This window comes from Idiotropiscis lumnitzeri, unplaced genomic scaffold (assembly GCF_059441095.1).
Source record: "Idiotropiscis lumnitzeri isolate Australia: NSW breed Sydney's pygmy pipehorse unplaced genomic scaffold, RoL_Ilum_1.0 HiC_scaffold_71, whole genome shotgun sequence".
Taxonomy (NCBI): Eukaryota; Metazoa; Chordata; class Actinopteri; order Syngnathiformes; family Syngnathidae; genus Idiotropiscis; species Idiotropiscis lumnitzeri.
The window spans coordinates 169467-177218 of NW_028283609.1; positions in this window are offsets into that span (position 1 = coordinate 169467).

Consider the following 7752-nt stretch of genomic DNA (forward strand, 5'->3'; position numbering starts at 1 on the left):
TGTTTTAGGTTAATTTTTTACCTGACATGTTTCGGCGAGTCTTTCGCCTTCTTCAGAGTGTCGCATGATGGTGTCTTGAGCTGATGTTCCATGAGGGTGTGACTTACCTGTCAAAAAAATGAAAAAATCAGAGCAGTAAAAGAACAAGCACAACATGAACATTACAAATCAGCAATCACTGACCACTGCAAAAGGGAAAACCACATCATGGACCGGGAGAAGGGCAGGGTCATCTGCACAGAAGAGAACAAACAACAGCGCTGGATCAGAGAGGCCATTGAGATCTGCAAGCGAGGCATAAAAACCATGAACAGAGACAAGGGAGCCTTCATCCTCTCTACCACCTGGACCAGCATCTTGGCGGAGTGAACGGACAGCGGGGGGCGTGACTTGCCTTCATTCTTGTGACAGGTAAGTCACGCCCTCATGGAACATCAGCTGATAAAGACGGGTCACAAGACACCATCATGTGACACTCTGAAGAAGGCGAAAGACTTTCGTATTGTGACATGCTCAAGGCCTAAACACTCATCCGAGCAAATATAAGGTAGATTTTGTTAACCTGCCCGGAGAAAAACATCAACGAAAATAATTTGTATTTGTTTTAACCAGTTGGTGGCGCTACCACTGCGATCAAAAATAAGTTGGCAGCCGTCTTCAGGGCCTGAATATCCTCAAATGTGAAAGATTTCCAGAAGATGGATCATCTGAATCATTTTGCAGGAACTTTTGTTGCCACGGAGAATAATCAGACTCTGCGGCACCGTAATAGCCACGCCCTTTGAAGGAAAGTCATAAAAATAGGGATAGAGTAAGATCAATGTCTTGAGTCTTTTCTAGCCAATTTTCATTCGGATTCGTTAAAAGGGCACCGTGCAGTACGTCAAAATGTAAACATTTATATTAATTGGCGCAAGGTGTATAACTGAATATAAACATATAGATGTCTTCAGGTACCGACTCTTTATGTACATGTGAAGTTTTGGATTTTTAGCAGCACGTGCAGGAGAGTTATTAAGCATTTTGTCCATTGCGGCGAAGGAAATCTTAAGTGAAAACTTTGAAGCCCCGCCCCCGTCATATAGTATTTCGGAAACAAAACATTTTAGCCCCAGTGTTTGTCCCAGGTCTTAAGATGCTCCAGACAGAACTTTAAGGCAATCAGATGAAGCCTTTAGGATCAGGGTGCAAAAGAATGACCCCTGTAAACATGCAAAAAAGGGCAAAAGTCGGACTTTCAAAAATTCATAACTCACTTCCTGTTCATATTAGACGTTAAAAAATATCAAATTTTTCGCCATGCCCGATGAGACTGCCAAGTTTGGTGAGTTTTTGTGCATGTTTCGGGGGTCAAAAATGCGATCGAACAATCGGAAAAATAATAATAATAATAATTTCTACAAAAACAATAGGGACTTCGCAGCGGTCGCTGCTCAGGCCCTAATAATAATAATAATAATAATAATAATAATAATAATAAAAGTAATAATATTTTCTACAAAAACAATAGGGACCTCGCCGCGGTCGCTGCTCGGGCCCCAATAATAATTTCTACACAAAGTCCATTGTGGAGACCCGCCCCCTTTTAAGTAAATTCAAAATGGCCGACTTCCTGTAAAACCTAGCTCATTGCTCCAAGAGACTTTTTTGTAGGTCTTGGTCTTATACATACAGTGAACCCTCGCTACTTCGAGGTTCACCTTTCGCGGGTTCAGTGCTTCGCGGGTCTCAAAAATATTCGGGGGCATTGTAGTTTCGCCGAGCGGCACGACGGGGCGCTGGAGCGGTTAGACGGCCGGCGTGCGCCGAAGAAGAGCGTGGGCGAAGAGGAGAGTGGACGAAGAAGAGCACGTTCCCCCGGACACGATCGGTGGCGACGTTTCGCGCGGTTCGGACCGTACCAGAGCTCCGGCCGGCGTGCGTGGCAGTTAAGCCGTAGAGGAGCACCTTCCCCGGGCACGGGCGGTTCCAAGCGGCCCCTGAGTTTAACCGAATGGAAGCTCCGGAGGAGGAGGGCATGCTCGCGTTATAGTAAGCCGAAGAGGAGCACCTTCCCCGGGCACGGGCGGTTCCAAGCGGCCCCTAAGTTTAACCGAATGGAAGCTCCGGAGGAGGAGGGCATGCTCGCGTCACAGTAAGCCGAAGAGGAGCACCTTCCCCGGGCACGGGCGTTGCCAAGCGGCCCCTAAGTTTAACCGAATGGAAGCTCCGGGGGAGGAGGGCGGGCGTGTGTCACAGTTAAGCCGAATTGGAGCACCTCTTCTGCCGGGCACAAGCGGAGCGCGAGGCTGTCAGTTATGAATGAATAAATGAATAAATAAATAAAGAATGCCACCTTTCATTTCACAGGGCACACCGGACGGCGTACCAGCAGGTAAAAGTCGGAGTAATTAAATAAATACAAAAAGAATGGTTGGGGAATAAAAAAATAATAAGTTTTAATAATAATTTGTTTTTTTTGTTATAACATGAATTTCACTCTCTCTCTCTCTCTCTCCCCCCGTATATATATATATATATATATATATATATATATATATATATATATTTATATATTTATTATATATATTGTATATTTTTTTTAAGCATTTTTGAAGGTGCGCCGCTACTTCGCGGATTTTCAGTTTTCGCGGGTGGTCTCGGTCCCCATTAACCGCGATAACCGAGGGTTCACTGTACTCCATAAAATTTACAAAAAGCGAGGTGAAACACTCAACCAGGGCTGCTTTTTTGAACATTTCTCGAGGGCCATGGCGAGCCATTTCAAAAAAGCTGCACAACTAACGTATAAAATATTGATAAATTTGCTCGGCCTGATGTGTGTGTAAAGTTTCACGAGTTGTCGTTCATATTTAGAACCTCATAATCAGCTTTGTTTTATTGCCGAACAGTGCAATGCCACTCCCACAACTTTTCATGAAAAAGGACGAATTTCGTATTGTGACATCCTCATGGCCGAAACAGTCATCCGAGCATATATGAGGGCGACCTTGTTGAGTTGCAGGGAGAAAAACATCCAAGAAAATAACTTGTATTAGCTTTTACCAGTTGGGGGCGCTACTACTACGATGAAAAATAAGTTGGTAGATGTCTTCAGGGCTTAAGTATCCTCAAATGTGTGCAACTTCGAGAAGATAGGATCATCTGAGTCATGTTGCTGGAGCTTTTGTTGCCACAGAGTACAATCGGACTTTTCAGCACCGTAATAGCCACGCCTTTTGCCAAAACGTCACAAAATTCGGCAGAGAGTAAGATCATTGTCTTGAGTCTTTTCTGACTAATTTTCAGTCAGATTCGTCGAAAGGGCACCGTGCAGTACGTGAAAATTAAAATAAAAACAAATTTTTGATTCCACTTGGCGGCACTGTGTGTATAACAAAATAATAACATTAAGATGTCTTCAGGTCGGGACGTTTTATTTACAGGTGAAGGTTTGGATTTTTAGGAGCATGTGCAGGGGAGTTATTAAGCATTCATTTATTTGTATTAGGTTCATTTTCTCTTCTTATTATTGATATTTGACTGATTCATTAAAAGCAGACAATTATGTTTTAGGTTAATTTTTTACCTGACATGTTTCGGCGAGTCTTTCGCCTACTTCAGAGTGTCGCATGATGGTGTCTTGAGCTGATGTTCCATGAGGGTGTGACTTACCTGTCAAAAAAATGAAAAAAATCAGAGCAGTAAAAGAACAAGCACAACATGAACATTACAAATCAGCAATCACTGACCACTGCAAAAGGGAAAACCACATCATGGACCGGGAGAAGGGCAGGGTCATCCGCACCGAAGAGAACAAACAACAGCGCTGGATCAGAGAGGCCATTGAGATCTGCAAGCGAGGCATAAAAACCATGAACAGAGACAAGGGAGCCTTCATCCTCTCTACCACCTGGACCAGCATCTTGGCGGAGTGAACGGACAGCGGGGGGCGTGACTTGCCTTCATTCTTGTGACAGGTAAGTCACGCCCTCATGGAACATCAGCTGATAAAGACGGGCCACAAGACACCATCATGTGACACTCTGAAGAAGGCGAAAGACTTTCGTATTGTGACATCCTCAAGGCCTAAACACTCATCCGAGCAAATATAAGGTAGATTTTGTTAACATGCCCGGAGAAAAACATCAACGAAAATGATTTATATTTGTTTTAACCAGTTGGTGGCGCTACCACTGCGATCAAAAATAAGTTGGCAGCCGTCTTCAGGGCCTGAATATCCTCAAATGTGAAAAATTTCGAGAAGATGGATCATCTGGATCATTTTGCAGGAACTTTTGTTGCCACGGAGAATAATCAGACTCTGCGGCACCGTAATAGCCACGCCCTTCGAAGGAAAGTCACAAAAATAGGGATAGAGTAAGATCAATGTCTTGAGTCTTTTCTAGCCAATTTTCAATCAGATTCGTTAAAAGGGCACCGTGCAGTACGTCAAAATGTAAAAAATTATATTGATTGGCGCAAGGTGTATAACTGAATATAAACATATAGATGTCTTCAGGTACAGACTCTTTATGTACATGTGAAGTTTTGGATTTTTAGCAGCATGTGCAGGAGAGTTATTAAGCATTTTGTCCATTGCGGCGAAGGAAATCTTAAGTGAAAACTTTGATGCCCCGCCCCCGTCATATAGTATTTCGGAAACAAAAAATTTTAGCCCCAGTGTTTGTGCCAGGTCTTCAGATGCTACAGACAGAATTTTAAGGCAATCAGATGAAGCCTTTAGGATCAGGGTGCAAAAGAATGACCCCTGTAAACATGCAAAAAAGGGCAAAAGTCGGACTTTCAAAAATTCATAACTCACTTCCTGTTCATATTAGACGTTAAAATATCAAATTTTTCGCCATGCCCGATGAGACTGCCAAGTTTGGTGAGTTTTTGTGCATGTTTCGGGGGTCAAAAATGCGATCGAACAATCGGAAAAATAATAATAATAATAATTTCTACAAAAACAATAGGGACTTCGCAGCGGTCGCTGCTCAGGCCCTAATAATAATAATAATAATAATAATAAAAGTAATAATATTTTCTACAAAAACAATAGGGACCTCGCCGCGGTCGCTGCTCGGGCCCCAATAATAATTTCTACACAAAGTCCATTGTGGTGACCCGCCCCCTTTTAAGTAAATTCAAAATGGCCGACTTCCTGTAAAACCTAGCTCATTGCTCCAAGAGACTTTTTTGTAGGTCTTGGTCTTATACATACAGTGAACCCTCGCTACTTCGCGGTTCACCTTTCGCGGGTTCAGTGCTTCGCGGGTCTAAAAAATATTCGGGGGCATTGTAGTTTCGCCGAGCGGCACGACGGGGCGCTGGAGCGGTTAGACGGCCGGCGTGCGCCGAAGAAGAGCGTGGGCGAAGAGGAGAGTGGACGAAGAAGAGCACGTTCCCCCGGACACGATCGGTGGCGACGTTTCGCGCGGTTCGGACCGTACCAGAGCTCCGGCCAGCGTGCGTGGCAGTTAAGCCGTAGAGGAGCACCTTCCCCGGGCACGGGCGGTGCCAAGCGGCCCCTAAGTTTAACCGAATGGAAGCTCCGGAGGAGGAGGGCATGCTCGCGTCACAGTAAGCCGAAGAGGAGCACCTTCCCCGGGCACGGGCGGTTCCAAGCGGCCCCTAAGTTTAACCGAATGGAAGCTCCGGAGGAGGAGGGCATGCTCGCGTCACAGTAAGCCGAAGAGGAGCACCTTCCCCGGGCACGGGCGGTGCCAAGCGGCCCCTAAGTTTAACCGAATAGAAGCTCCGGGGGAGGAGGACGGGCGTGTGTCACAGTTAAGCCAAATTGGAGCACCTCTTCTGCCCGGGCACGAGCGGAGCGCGAGGCTGTCAGTTATGAATGAATAAATGAATAAATAAATAAAGAATGCCACCTTTCATTTCACAGGGCACACCGGACGGCGTACCAGCAGGTAAAAGTCGGAGTAATTAAATAAATACAAAAAGAATGGCTGGGGAATAAAAAAATAATACGTTTTAATAATAATTTGTTTTTTTTTGTTATAACATGAATTTCACTCTCTCTCTCCCCGTATATATATATATATATATATATATATATATATATATATATATATATATATATATTTATTTATTATATATATTGTATATTTTTTTTAAGCATTTTTGAAGGTGCGCCGCTACTTCGCGGATTTTCAGTTTTCGCGGATGGTCTCGGTCCCCATTAACCGCGATAACCGAGTGTTCACTGTACTCCATAAAATTTACAAAAAGCGAGGTGAAACACTCAACCAGAGCTGCTTTTTTTTAACATTTCTCGAGGGCCATGGCGAGCCATTTCAAAAAAGCTGCACAACTAACGTATAAAATATTGATAAATTTGCTCGGCCTGATGTGTGTGTAAAGTTTTACGAGTTGTCGTTCATATTTAGAACCTCATAATCAGCTTTGTTTTATTGCCGAACAGTGCAATGCCACTCCCACAACTTTTCACGAAAAATCACGAATTTCGTATTGTGACATCCTCATGGCCGAAACAGTCATCCGAGCATATATGGGGGCGACCTTGTTGAGTTGCACGGAGAAAAACATCCAAGAAAATAACTTGTATTAGCTTTTACCAGTTGGTGGCGCTACTATTACGATGTAAAATAAGTTGGTAGATGTCTTCAGGGCTGAAGTATCCTCAAATGTGTACAACTTCGAGAAGATAGGATCATCTGAGTCATGTTGCCGGAGCTTTTGTTGCCACAGAGTACAATCGGACTTTTCAGCACCTTAATAGCCACGCCTTTTGCCAAAACGTCACAAAATTCGGCAGAGAGTAAGATCATTGTCTTGAGTCTTTTCTGACTAATTTTCAGTCGGATTCGTCAAAAGGGCACCGTGCAGTACGTGAAAATTAAAATTAAAAAAAATTTTTGATTCCACTTGGCGGCACTGTGTGTAAAACAAAATAATAACATTAAGATGTCTTCAGGTCGGGACGTTTTATTTACAGGTGAAGGTTTGGATTTTTAGGAGCATGTGCAGGGGAGTTATTAAGCATTCATTTATTTGTATTAGGTTCATTTTGTCTTCTTATTATTGATATTTGACTGATTCATTAAAAGCAGACAATTATGTTTTAGGTTAATTTTTTACCTGACATGTTTCGGCGAGTCTTTCGCCTTCTTCAGAGTGTCGCATGATGGTGTCTTGAGACCCGTCTTTATCAGCTGATGTTCCATGAGGGTGTGACTTACCTGTCAAAAAAATGAAAAAATCAGAGCAGTAAAAGAACAAGCACAACATGAACATTACAAATCAGCAATCACTGACCACTGCAAAAGGGAAAACCACATCATGGACCGGGAGAAGGGCAGGGTCATCCGCACAGAAGAGAACAAACAACAGCGCTGGATCAGAGAGGCCATTGAGATCTGCAAGCGAGGCATAAAAACCATGAACAGAGACAAGGGAGCCTTCATCCTCTCTACCACCTGGACCAGCATCTTGGCGGAGTGAACGGACAGCGGGGGGCGTGACTTGCCTTAATTCTTGTGACAGGTAAGTCACGCCCTCATGGAACATCAGCTGATAAAGACGGGTCACAAGACAGCATCATGTGACACTCTGAAGAAGGCGAAAGACTTTTGTATTGTGACATGCTCAAGGCCTAAACACTCATCCGAGCAAATATAAGGTAGATTTTGTTCACCTGCCCGGAGAAAAACATCAACGAAAATAATTTGTATTTGTTTTAACCAGTTGGTGGCGCTACCACTGCGATCAAAAATAAGTTGGCAGCCGTCT